Source organism: Myodes glareolus, chromosome 18, assembly GCF_982192425.1.
Source record: "Myodes glareolus chromosome 18, mMyoGla1.1, whole genome shotgun sequence".
Classification (NCBI taxonomy): domain Eukaryota; kingdom Metazoa; phylum Chordata; class Mammalia; order Rodentia; family Cricetidae; genus Myodes; species Myodes glareolus.
Genome location: NC_142043.1, coordinates 27,702,588 through 27,716,167, shown reverse-complemented (window position 1 = coordinate 27,716,167; position 13,580 = coordinate 27,702,588). Strand labels below are relative to the sequence as shown.

Here is a 13,580-nt window from a genome sequence, read left to right as displayed (position 1 = left end):
TGCTAAGGAAAAACCAGGAGAACACTATGGTTACTTGTATCATCCACTTTAGAGTATATACCCCAAAATGTAGCAATCTCTATATAATTACATGTAAATTATTTCTGTTAGTATCCATTTAACAATCTAAAATATAGGCTTTGTATCATTCTTCTACCAATTGCCAAATATAAATTGTTCTTTAATTTGTTAATGATCTTATCCTATGTGTTTGCTGATTCTAGTGTGCTTCCCAGGTATGCAACTGACTGGTCTCATTCTCAGTACCCAAAACTATCTGTAGTCTCATATCCTATGTGCCAGGAAAGCCTCATATACTCCTGCAGTACCAAATTCCATGGCCTAACCTTCCTGATGCAAAGAATGTGCTTCAAACTAGCATAATGAATATCAAAGTCTCTGGCCTCTCCAAACCCTCCTTAACACCCCAAATATAGAACAGGTGGTATAGTTTGCTTCATAGCACAAGCAGACCCAGTTCTTGCAACACTGGCATGCTTTCACGGTGACCAGTGATTAAGTGAGAAAATAACCTAGAAGACCTAGAATGCACAGAGAAGCATCACTATTAAAAAACATAATACATCAAATGACACACACACACATACAAATAAAACAGAAAACAAAAACAAATAAAACCCCAAACAACAATACATGTAACAAACACACATTCAGCAACTCTTGAAAATTTATTTAAAAAGAACAAATACTAATGTACAAAAAAAACACTTAACACTACAAAATAAATAAGAAAAACAAAATAAGTCCATGTTTTCTATCCTGGAACAGTGCAATAAGGCTTTAAAATCAATAGCAAGATAATTACTAGTAAGTCTATGAGTTCCTGAGAATTAAATATCACATTAAGGTATGAGGAATGTTTCAAGGAATAAATTAAAAATGTTTTTATTTCTTAAATTATTTTACAGTTTTTTAAAATTATTTTACAAAATGCAAACAATGTAAATATATCCAAACCCTTTCTTTGAATTCAGTATTACTTTAAAACTGTATTGTATTGTAGAAATGCAATAATCCTCAAAAAGATACTTACAAATTAAACATATGGGTATATCAAAATATCATACACTATCATCTATTGGCTTTATTATGGATATGTGAGAATAGTTCAACATTTGTAAGTGAATAAGTATAATAAGTCACATAAATGTACCTAAAGAAATCATGTCTTCATATTAGCTGCAGAAGACCCCTTCATCAACAACCTTTTATTATAAAATTATAGATAAAGGGAGACTGCAGGGAACATAATTCAACAAAATCAAGGCTACATATGACAAACATACAGGCAAAAATACCTTAAATAGGAAAAAGAACATGGAAGTTATCTCACAAAAATCACACCAGTTTCCACCTATACAAATTTCATTTTAATACAATGTTTATTATACTAAATCGAACAATAAGACAAGGGAAAGATAATAAGGAATAAAAAGAAATTAAGCTATACATACTAGCAGATTATATGGTGTCACACATAAAAATAACAGAAAAAATAATTCTACTCAAAGGAATTTGCATATACACTGAAATTCCAATTAAGATTCCATGTCATTCCTCACATTAAAAAATAATACTAAAATTCATATGGAGGCAGAAACAAACAATATAAAGATAACCAAAGCAATGCTCAAATGTTTAGCATAAAGATCTATGCAGTAAAGATTCTTATATGAAATTTCAATATATACATTACTGGTGTAACAAAATCAACCTGGTATCACACACACACATATTTAGTATATATAAATTATGTATATACATATATATATTTATTTATATATATTACATTTATATATATATATATAAAATCTGAATGCTTGCAATTATAGATGTTTGGTCATTTAAAAGGTTGCAGAAAATACAAAATAATAAAAGACACATCTTCAAAGAATAGTATTTGTATATATGTGTATATATGTGTGTGTGTAGCAATAAAATTGGTTATGTAATTATTATCCTGCATATAATAGTCTCCAAATAGGTCAGCTACCTCTACTTGAAGGTAAAATGCTTAAGTTACTAGAGGAAAACACTCGCAATGGCATGCAAGGTGTAGGTGTTAGAAAGAACTGCCTGTAAATGTTTTTATTTACCCAAAAATTAAGACTCAATGCTTTCAAATGGCACTGCATATATCTAAAAAGCTCTATACAGTGAAGAAGAGAGAGTAAGCTTTTGTAGTGTGAGAAATTTCTTCCAGCTACTGACAAAATAAAGAATTAACATCCAGAATATATAAATTACTCAAAAAATCTTCTGTTTGCTTCAGGGTTGTTTTTTCTTCTAACTTTTTTACTTTCTTGCTGTCTCAAGGTCTGGCTGGCTCACCATTGCCTGGCCGCTTGCCTTGGGATGTATCTCCCCTTCTCTCCTCCTTTTTCTCTCATCTTCTTTTTTCTCAAGCCTAGATTTCTTCTCCTATTTACACTCACTGCCTCCCAGTCCTGTCTACCATTTTTCTGCCTAGCTACTGTCTATTCAGCACATTGTCAGACCAATCAGGTGCTTAGACAAGCAAGGTGAAATAATGGAATACATATTTTCATAATTCAACAAATGCAGAATCAAAAAAGTAGTATATCTTCACACAGGTAAAGTAACATTCAGGAGCAAAAGCAAGTGACCACATCTTTATATAGTTAAAATAATACTCTACAATAATCTTAGATTGTACAGGTTAATGGAGAAAACCAAAAAATGTTTTACTGAATGAGGTAGCCAAGACTAGATATCATATGCATGATCTTTCTTATGTATTTATCCTGTCTCTAATTGTTTGGATTTGAGAATATAAGTTGTAGATTCCAAAAAAATCAAGAAAGTAGAAAGGGGCTATCTTAGATGGTGGTAGAGAGAGTACCTGTTGAAATGTTGATTCTAAGAGACAGGCTGTACAACTGGGCTTAGGAGAAAAAAAGAGAATTTGCCTGTGGAGGTGGAAAGAAGGGCAATGCAGATGGAGACAGAAAGACATAAAAAGAACATCTGAAATGTTTGAAAATTCAGAGGGCACTATATTTTAAAATTATTGAGTATAATTACACACACACACACACACATATACATCTTTATATGTGTGTGTGTGTGTGTGTGTGTGTGTGTGTGTAAAGAACACACATATAAAGAAGTGATGATTCTCCCCCTAAAGATTGTCTAGTAGCCAAATTGTTGGGAGGTCCTTCTGTCTATTTGTTGCTTTTATTGGTTAAAGAGTAAAGAAACTGCTTTGGCCTATTGATAGGACAGAGCTAAGGTAGGCGGTGGGAGGGGGGTTTAAACTGGATTGACTGAAAGATGGGAGAAGGAAGGTGGAGTCAGGAGACATTATGGAGCCGCAGCCAGAGTCAGACATGCCAGAACATTGCTTGTAGGACATGACCTCATCATGATATACGAATTAATAGAAATGGGTTAAATTAAGATGTAAGAATTAGCCCATAAGAAACTTAAACTAATGGGTCAAACAGTGATTTAATTAGTACAGTTCCTGTGTGATTATTTTGGTTCTGGGCAGCTAGGACAAACATGTGGCTCCCTGCAACATTTAACATGAGTCAATTTCTAGGAAGAGAGAATATCTGTTCTACTGGTTTATTAGAAGAATACAAGAAAAAGTCCAAATAACTTGGGCTATTGCCATAATCCTTCATTGCCTTCCAGACTTGGATACAGTAGTTGTAGAAATTTAGCTTGTGGAGACCTGGATACCACTTGCCTGAGGACTGGGTCTTGTAGCATGTAAAGTTCTTATTTAATTTGCCAAGGGAGAGGCAGAATCAGTCCTACTCAAAAGTAAAGACTATAAGCCATTATAAGTAAAGAACTGACTAGGTATCTCCAATAGTGAAAGAGATGTAGTTTTAATTTAGATGTAATCAACAGCTGTCTATGGACTTAAGTTCAACTCAGTAGGAAATAATCCAGTCTTGGTACTGTAAACATAGTCAGTTACCCATAACTGATGATGTCATAGATCTGAAAAGGGAACCTGACTCTGTCATTTCTGTAAACAATGTAATTTTAATTACATTCTAAAAACTCATATTTATACTCGTAGATAAGTGTAGCTCTCACTTCTCATCAATGAATTATCTTTTACAAGTGAAGATAACTACAGAGATCCAAAGCTAGTAAAGGTGCAGAAATTAAGGGACTATGGCATTCCCAGTGCAACTGACACATATGCAAGGCAATGCACACTTAAAACTTGGCAAAAAAACGCAGAGAAGATCAAAGATTTTAAAAGCCTGAAAATTAAGATACCTTTTGCTACATAGTATTTTCTAAGCCTGACAGAAGAAATGCCCCTAAGATATATCTACAATAAGGATTCCTGAAAAAGAACTGTATAATATCAATATGATGTTGAAGTGCGAAACTGGATGAGGGATATAAATTTTATAATTCCCAATCCTGGATGAAAACCAGCATGTTGTCAATTGCTACCAAGCAAAGGAAAATTAGGTTTTTTTCAAGGATGGCCTTCTGCATAGTACATGTATTCCAAAACAATTAGCCCTGGACACATGCACATGAATATGCTAAAAAGATTTATTATATTATATATATGTAGATGTATATATAATGAGTTTCTTAATACTCTCTTCTTACTTATATTTATATATTTTATTAACAATTTTTTATAACCAGCAGCAAAGACTTCCTGCGCGGCCTAGACCTACATAACCTTTTTTTGATATTCAGTTTTATGGTTTAAGTATAAACTTACAGTGTTGTAATTTTGTTTCTTTGTTGTGTTATGTTTATTTCTTCCATAAGTCATTGGTATTTTAATTCCTTCTGTTTGTGCGTGCATTTCTGAGTGTGTGTATGTGTAAATTAAACCTAACTGAAAAGTGTAATTGAATAAAAGTTTAAATAAATGCTTTAAAAAGTAGGTATAAGTTTAAGTAAAATCTATGCTAGAAACTAGCAATCTATCAATAAGGAAGTGGGAGCTATATCAAAGTGTATCAAAGGAATAACGTATGCAGTAGGTGATTGTCAAGTAATAGCAACGTAGTTCCCATGGTTAATAGTACAGTGGACTATGGTAGGAGTGCCAATGACCTTTAGTACAGCATAGAAAATAAGGTCTAAAGATGAAGAAATGGAATCATCTAAAAGAGTGGCCTACAGAAAAAAAAATGCTCAAAAATCTTGAGATAAGTAAAATACTAGCAGGTTTTATGTAAGAAAAGTAGAATTCATTTTTTTTTAAAGCACATCACTTTTTTCATACTGATTTGGAAAGAAATTTAGTAGTTCTGTGCAAAATGAGTCTGAATACACATGGTCAAGCCAAATAGCTCAAATACTATTTAAATTTTAGACAGTGAAAGAAAAAAACTCAGATATGATTAAGGGGAGTTTTATCTCTACAAAATAAGACAAAGGAGAGGGATTCTAACACAGCAAGAGACACTCTTGTTCCTTGGTAAAAGGACTTTATCCCATTTGAGTTGAATAATGGCTTATTTTCTGGTGATCACATGAGGCTATTTTAGACTCCATTAGAAATCTCAAGGGGTTTTTGTGTGCTCATTGTGTGTGTGTGTGTGTGTGTGTGTGTGTGTGTGTGCGTGTGTGTGTAGCAGCACACACACACACACATTGCATATATACCTGGGTTTCTCTATTTTATTTTGTCTTATTTTATGTAAGAATAATTGTGACACATACTTTACAGGACTGTTGCCACTTTCTGGAGCGAGCAGCTCCTTTAGGGTCAGAAAGGCAGTAACCTCTTTTACATCACCGTCCAATTTACTTTCACCTTCCACTGGAATGTCTACAGTCCCGAGTTATCCTACTGCAGAATAGTACATGGCAGACTCCACGGACAAAATTGGGCTGCTGCTTGTCCCCATTGGTCAGACCACAGCATGATTTCTCTCTGACCTCTTCCTGAGCAGACCTTTAGTAAAAATAGGGCCGAGAAAGCTTCAGTTACTACCTCTAAACTCTCCTGGTAAGTAGAGTCATCCCTGGATGTGGGCTAAGACACTGTACCCCAGAAATGTTTTCTGACTAGATTCTATGAGGAGTGGATGCTGGAGATAAAAGAATAAAGTAAAAATGGGATTCCCAGGTACTCTTCTCCAGTTACAACTTAAGCTGAAGTTCCTAAAGATGTAGTCAGAGAGATAGGTATTGGGGAAGTGTGCAGGAGGCATGAACGGACAGTGACAGGGTGCTTGGGGGCAAGAGTAGACCACAGTTTCAATGTTTTATGTGGAGTCTCTTCATCTTCCGGGTTTGATGGGCTTCTAGTTCTTGTCCAGTTCTTGAACAAGTGGAACGCCAATTGTCGGATTCAGCTCCACAATAGCCTCCACTGAGAGCCGCTCCAGAGGTTTGACAATGCCTTGAAGGTAATTGCCAAGAGACACAACTAATGTCTTCTTTCTCTCCTTCATCTGTGAAGAACATTTATTCATTCCAGACTGGCACTTCTCTGGCAATACTGTCCTTCAGGCTCCTACTTGAGCGTAGCTTGTCATCAGGAAGGTGTGCATACCTGTAATCCTTAATGATGTTGCTGGAGAAGAGATGATAAGGTTGCATCAGGGGTAGTGGTACATCATAAGATGGCATCCAGATCCTTACCCACACCTCATTGTGTTGAGCAATAGTTACTGTTTTGTTGGAATCATCCAGACCCTCACAGTATCTCTCAATGTGGCACAAAGACCTGACTGCAGGCAACCATACCTAGTCAGGACTTTCCAGAGAGTCTGGATTACTCTCTTCTGCACAAAGGAAAAGCGGATGTCAAATTCATAGCCAGCATCTTGAAACACCTGCCTTTCTCGTTTCCCTTTAGAATCACGTTCTATCATACCAGCCTTACCAGCTACTGAAGCAGTTCTCCATGTTGTCGAAGATCTCACGGGGCCAGATCAACACTAGTCTGTAAGAGGTCATCGCGACAGGCAGGAGAATCAGCATCGACTGAGGATCACTGAGATTATGCTCCAAGAAGGAAAATTTTAATGAAGGGAGAAAAAGAAACTGTGGATACAGTCAGGTTCTTGATTTATTTCAGGGTCTGGAATACTATATTTCAGAGCATCTTGAACATTTTCTGTAATAATTTAAGAAGGCAACTTTTTAAATGACATTTGACTAGATATATGTTAAGGAAAACACTGAGTAAGGAATAGATGAGATATTAATAACTCAATAACACTAATTCAATGAAATAAATATAATGATTTAACAGTGTATTGCACACAAAAAAGAAGCACAGTAATGATGATGGTGTATAGAAATATGAATGTGATTGAATTGCAAATTCTTGAATGCTAGTACCTCAATAGAAGAGGAAACTCACTGGATGAGGGCTGCTAAGATTGTTTGGTTCCATTCAGGGAAACTTGTGGTAGGTGGAAAGGTGAGTCTTATAATATGTGTTCTGAACATATGCTTCCTGTGTTATGTATGACGGGACACATAGATACAAACACACACAGAAAGACACATACACATAGTAGATAAATAAATGATAGATAGATAGATAGATGATAGATAGATACTAGATAGATAGATAGATAGATAGATAGATTGATGGATGGATAGATAGATACAGATGATAGATAAATATAGAAAAATCAGAAAAGCAAGATGGAAGCCTCAGTGTACAACTGGTTATTTTAATATAAACATCAAAAATAAATTGTGCAGATGCATATGTAATAAATATTTTACATTGACATAAAGGTAAATATATTTTAAGATAAGTCAGACTTATATTTCTATAAACTGCAATGAAGGAATACATTCAGCATGTCAGACAATAAGTAACAAAGAATACAGAGCAGGAAGTAAAAAAGAAGATGAAGTTCGATTGTCAAGATAGTGAGTTAGGTAGTAGAAGTTGAATTTATCTCATAAGATCTTATTTTATTTTCAAAAAAAAGGAGGTTATCATGGAAGACTGAGCTTGACCAAAATTGTGAGATGACAGTGATTTATTTGAGTGAGCAAATGAGAATGTGAGAGTCTGTTAAATATTAGTAAGACAAAAGTCAAAAGTCACTAGGCAACGTTCAAATAGATTTCGGCACTACGTCAGAAATTTGCACTATTATTACTCGGCCTTCTCAGATTTTTTTTTTCCATTAGCTAGTTTGAAAACTAAGGAGTAAATGCTTTGAGTAAACAGTCAGCAGTTCTTTTGTTTGTACAAGTACTAAGAAGAAGCTACAGAAGCATTTAAGTCTCATCAGGACTTTGTGACTCGTTCAAACTAACTTAAGATATGAGCTTTTATTTCCTTGGGCTTATTATGTACCTCTCTGAGCCCTTGATCTTCTGACATTTAAGTTTTCACTGAGAAATCATCTTAATGCACTGAATTTGTGAATTGTAATTAATCAGATAGCAGAAAAAGAAACCAAACATATGTGGGGTAATACATATTAAATATCAATTATTTAATTTCTGCTAGAGACTAGGATAATAAATGTCATATAGGAATATATTGAGATGAAGCTGTAATATTTGAGCTTTGAGTAAGTATGATCTATGCCTCATTTGATTTTCACATATATTCTTCAAATCCTGTTAAAATGGAAGGCCCACTATCACTTATCTCAAGCCTGTTCACAAACCACATAAACATGTACATAAAATGTTTAACATTATATTCTAATAATTAGAAATAAAAATGTGATAAATATTTGAAAAAATATTCCATAGCCTTAGCTATCAGATAAATATGCAGTATCTCAGCAATCTTGTAATTATATACAGAGATGAAATATTATTATTCATTAGAAATTGGTGGAACAATTAATCAGTACGGTTATAATTTTCAAAATAGTGAGTCTTACAAAATACTTTTTTCATCACATTTATATTTACTGAATAAATTGCTGTTACATTATGCCTTCTTACTTTTTCATCTTTTTTGCTTTTCTCTTTTCAGTATTTTTGCAATTATTTTTCCTATTTCCTATTTACCTTCTCCCTATGTTTAGTGTGATAGTGCAGATTCCCGTTTTTTTGATGACTCTTCCTTTGTACTTTTATTGTGCACCTGCTGGTTTACACAAAAATATTGTTCCATTAAAACAATAACATCTCTTCAGAATGCACTAAATATAATATGATATTGCCAAGAAATTTTAAAAAGTGATTATAAAATAAAGATATTTCATTGATATTTAGATAACTAAAGCAAATGAAAAGAGAAGGATATATAGGAATTTTAATAAAAATATTTGAACCTGAAAGTGAGCTTTTCCACTTCACATATCTATTATTGCCTTTTCAAAATGTTAAGTTTTAAATATTATCATAATGGTATACTTTCCAATGGTTTTAATAATCTATTAGAGATACACATATTCCTCTGATAGTTGTTGAGTTCTCTTGAAACTTGAACTTTAGTTCAGTTAAAGGAAGGCAGCAATTTTGTGTTCATTGTCTCTTGCCTTCACAGTGCCAATGGCAAACTTTCTGCAAGAATTTGTAACACAGAATTATGATACACATACCTCAATTAAAAAATTGGTCTTATTTATAACATAATTTCTATTATAAGAAAATATTGTGAATGGAGAGGAACTCAAGCAGCCATTCTGAAGTAATTTAATGAAATTAAATGAAAGTTAAAACCTGCTCAAAGGTAGGAAAAGGGTGGAAAAACAATTTTTTGGAAGGTAAAATGTGCTGAAAACTTATTACATGGATGATAATGAAGAAATTGAAACACACAGAAAAAAGAAAACAAAATACAAAACCACAACAGAGAGAAAAATGTGAGTTACCTTGGCATAACACAAAACATTTATTCAAATAACAAAAATTTAATATGCAATGTTTTTACACACCTTCAAAATTACCACTAAAATATTTTCAAATTGCTAAAAAATTAGTTATTCTTTGAAACAACAACTTCAAAAGGTAATTATGAAGAATTAGGAGCCATCATTTAAAATAAACCCAGAGACAATGGAAGGTGTATAGGGACTGAACAGGCTCAAGACAGAACATTTTGAACTGCTGTGAGGGAGAGGTGGACATAGGCATCCACTCATAAAAAAGAAATAATTGATTCTAACTTGAAAAATAAACTTAGTTTTCTGCAAAGAAATCTCAGTGGATTTATTGACCACACTTACCTGTAGATCCCATTTCAAGCAGTCGACGGACAGCAGAAAGAAAACTCAATAATATTTTTATGAAATTTTTTGTCTCATATTGCTTTGTTAGGATATTTTCCCTCCATAATTTTTAATTGTATTTTATGGCTTTGAAATTTGTGTTTCAAAAGGGTTTGTGTGCATGTATTGTGTTTCTTCTATTTTCTTTTCTTATTTTGTAAAATGATTTTTGTTCTTGTTTGACTGCTATTGGCTTTCTAAAGATGAAGAAAGACTTGGTGTTCATTGAGAAGAAAGAGAGAGAGAGGTGGGGAGAATTTGGGAGTATTCAGGGAAAATGATGAGAACACAATGTATACAAACACCGTTTTTAAAGAAAAAAGTGAAGTCCTTACTAATTCTCTCTCTTTCTCAGAAAGTTTGCTGAGTTCTGCGTTTTGGCTCTCAATATTGACTCTCATGTTTTCAAGCTGTAATTTGGGTGTCTTCTCGTCATTTATTTTTTTAAATAGGTTTAGGTACACTGTATTCCCTCAAGTATCCTGTAGGAATTAATACAGTATTTCCACTATTATGAACCCATTCTGACTATTAAATTTGTGGTAGTCAATAAATCTACATGACATGAGGTAAATTCTAAACTTGCGTGTCTCATTGGAGTTCTTAATATTCTTGATGCATAACCAAGGAGTTTGGTTAAATGTGCAGTGATAGGAATGTGTTGTGAAAGCTCTGGATACATTGTTCTAACTATCCTTAAAAATTTCTTTATTCTTACTTGGGCCAAAGTACATGTAACACAGATAATTGGACTCTGTTTTATATAAAGGAGTTAATATATAAGCATAAACATGTGTGTAACAATAATAATTAAAGAAATAATTATTGATATAAGATAGGGATAGGGGAGAGTTAGAGGGGATAAAGGATTTAGACACAGTATTCATATAAAAATTTGTAAGTATAAAATAAAAGTGTCATATAATAGAGTATCTATAATTTCTTGATTGACTCTATTTAACTTAATGATACATACTCAAGAAACATCCATTTCTTTTGAAAGTGTTTGAATGCACAAATTACAGCCACGATTCTCAACCTCTAATACTCTAATGCTGTGACACTTTATATAGTTTCTCATGTTCTGGAGACCACAAAAATACATTTATTTTGCTGCTACTTCATAATTGTAATTTTGCTACTGTCTTAAATGACAATGTACATATCTGATATGCAACCCCAGAAGGGTCGTGAGCCAGGGAAAAGCACTGGTTTATAGTCTCATCTACAGAGAGACATTCAAGTTGTTTCCAAGCATTAAATGTTTGAAATGAGAGACTATAAGGAATTATATGAAATCTTATAAAACTGAATATATCTATTGACATAAAAATGAATAATTTTTATCAAATCAAAATAGTGTTGGTTATCTAAATGTAATATTCACAAAATATCTGTATAGAGGAGGTTGATGAAATGAATTTAAAATTGTCATGATTATTAAATTTTAAGAGTTTAAGATTTACAGGGAATATAGAGTGCTCTTGCATACACCATATAATATTTTATTATAATTATAGTTATATGGATCAGAGAAGGAACAAATAGTATTTTAATCAAATGATTTATTTGATTCATTACTTAATATTTTTGATTATGTTTTATTATATAGCCTTATTTTCTTTTGAAGATGTGTCTAGCTTCCATAATAATATGATAGTCATATATCATTAGGTTCATAACAACTGTACTTCATTTACTTATATTATTTTGATGACCTTGAAATTTTAGGAGGTCTGAGATTTGCACTCGATATTATTTTAAATAATAATGTTAATTAACAGGTATTTATTATTCTTATGATTAGACCAAAGGAAAATGGTAGGTGAAATCTCACAATGGACAGTTATTTTCTTTGAAGAGAAAAGGTAAGTTGCTACTGCATCTGAACGTTTTGAAAATAACTGATAATATTTCACCATACCCTTAATAACTTGAAATGAGTGTTAGGGTATTTATTTTAAAATAGTTCTTCTCATTCTCTTTCTACGCTGTATTTTTTGACATTTTTAAATATTTTTTAGTAAGATGACAGAATGTTTCTCAATGTGGCAATCTTAGGTTTTCTTCTCCCAGTAGTACTTCTGACTGTTTACTCAATGAGTGGTACTGTTGGAACTTCAGAGTGTACCCATGCCAAAAGTGATATTTCACTTATACTTGAGTTCTTAAATCCTACAACAAATTATGTTAATGACTTTGATATGCTGATTTCCCATCTGTACATATTAACATGGTGGGTTGTCTATGTAAATATGTATTATTAAAGGATGTACGGGTTTCATGATTGAATTTTTATTCTTTCTAAATATGGATGCTAACGCTGGATAAGTATAATAAATATAACAAGGAAACTAAGGCTTTCAATTTACAGACATGAAATAGCTTCTTATTTATATTCATTTGTAAGTTTGTCTTCCTTTTTTAAAATATTTATTTATTTATTTGTTATTTATTATCTATACAATATTCTGTCTGTGTGTATGACTGCAGGCCAGAAGAGGGCACCAGACCCCATTATGAGATGGTTGTGGTTGCTGGGAATTGCACTCAGGACCTTTGGAAGAACAGGCAGTGCTCTTAACCTCAGAGCAATCTCTCCAGCCCCTAAGTTTGTCTTTCTACAAAGAGTTTTACATATCTTTTCAAAAATATGTATCTAATTATGCTACATATATTATTAATTATTTTTATAATAAATGGTATTATCTTATTATTAGAGTAGTAAGTGTTCATTGCTTGAGCACAGAAAAATAAATTGTGCATAAACTTGCTTTCTGAATTATGCTTCATTAATATTTTCAGAACATAGAATGTGCTGTCATTCCAATACTGGTCTTCAAAGCCTTTAGTCTCCAATTTCTTATACAGTGGCTCTATCTAGAATTTGCAGTATGTGTCGAGCAAAAAAAAAATGGTAAAAGAAAGTAATGAATTACAAGAGCTGCTATGGAAAAATGGAAATTTTGCATTGCATGTGCAAAATTAACTACTTTCATGATTTATATGCCTTCTCTTAGGTAGTTGTTCAAGAGACTTGTACTGTGCTGATGTTTTGTATGAATTCTAAAGATCCCCTTTATGCAGTAGTAGTTGAAGAAAAGGAAATAGAAAGTATCTCGTCTGCTTTTCTTTATTTAGAAATTTTCTGAATAATCAGCTGATAAAACAACACTTGGTATATGTGATAATTTAATCTGTGTGAGGATGAATTAAAGTGAATTGTAATAAAATTCTTTGATAGATCTGAACTTATTCAGATTATCTTAACCTACCTAAGTTTGACAGTTCCTGCCTACAACTAAATCATCCATTTCATTTGATTTTCATATACTGGGATAGTCATTTATTTTGCCTTATTTTAATACCATCATTATTCATATT

General features: G+C 32.7%; 1 pseudogene; it reads right to left on the bottom strand.

Annotated features, from left to right (window-relative positions):
- Nucleotides 1-6,269: 6,269 nt before the first annotated feature.
- LOC125397914 (phosphoglycerate mutase 1-like) lies at nucleotides 6,270-6,866 on the bottom strand (annotated as a pseudogene).
- Between the last annotated feature and the right edge of the window lie 6,714 nt (nucleotides 6,867-13,580).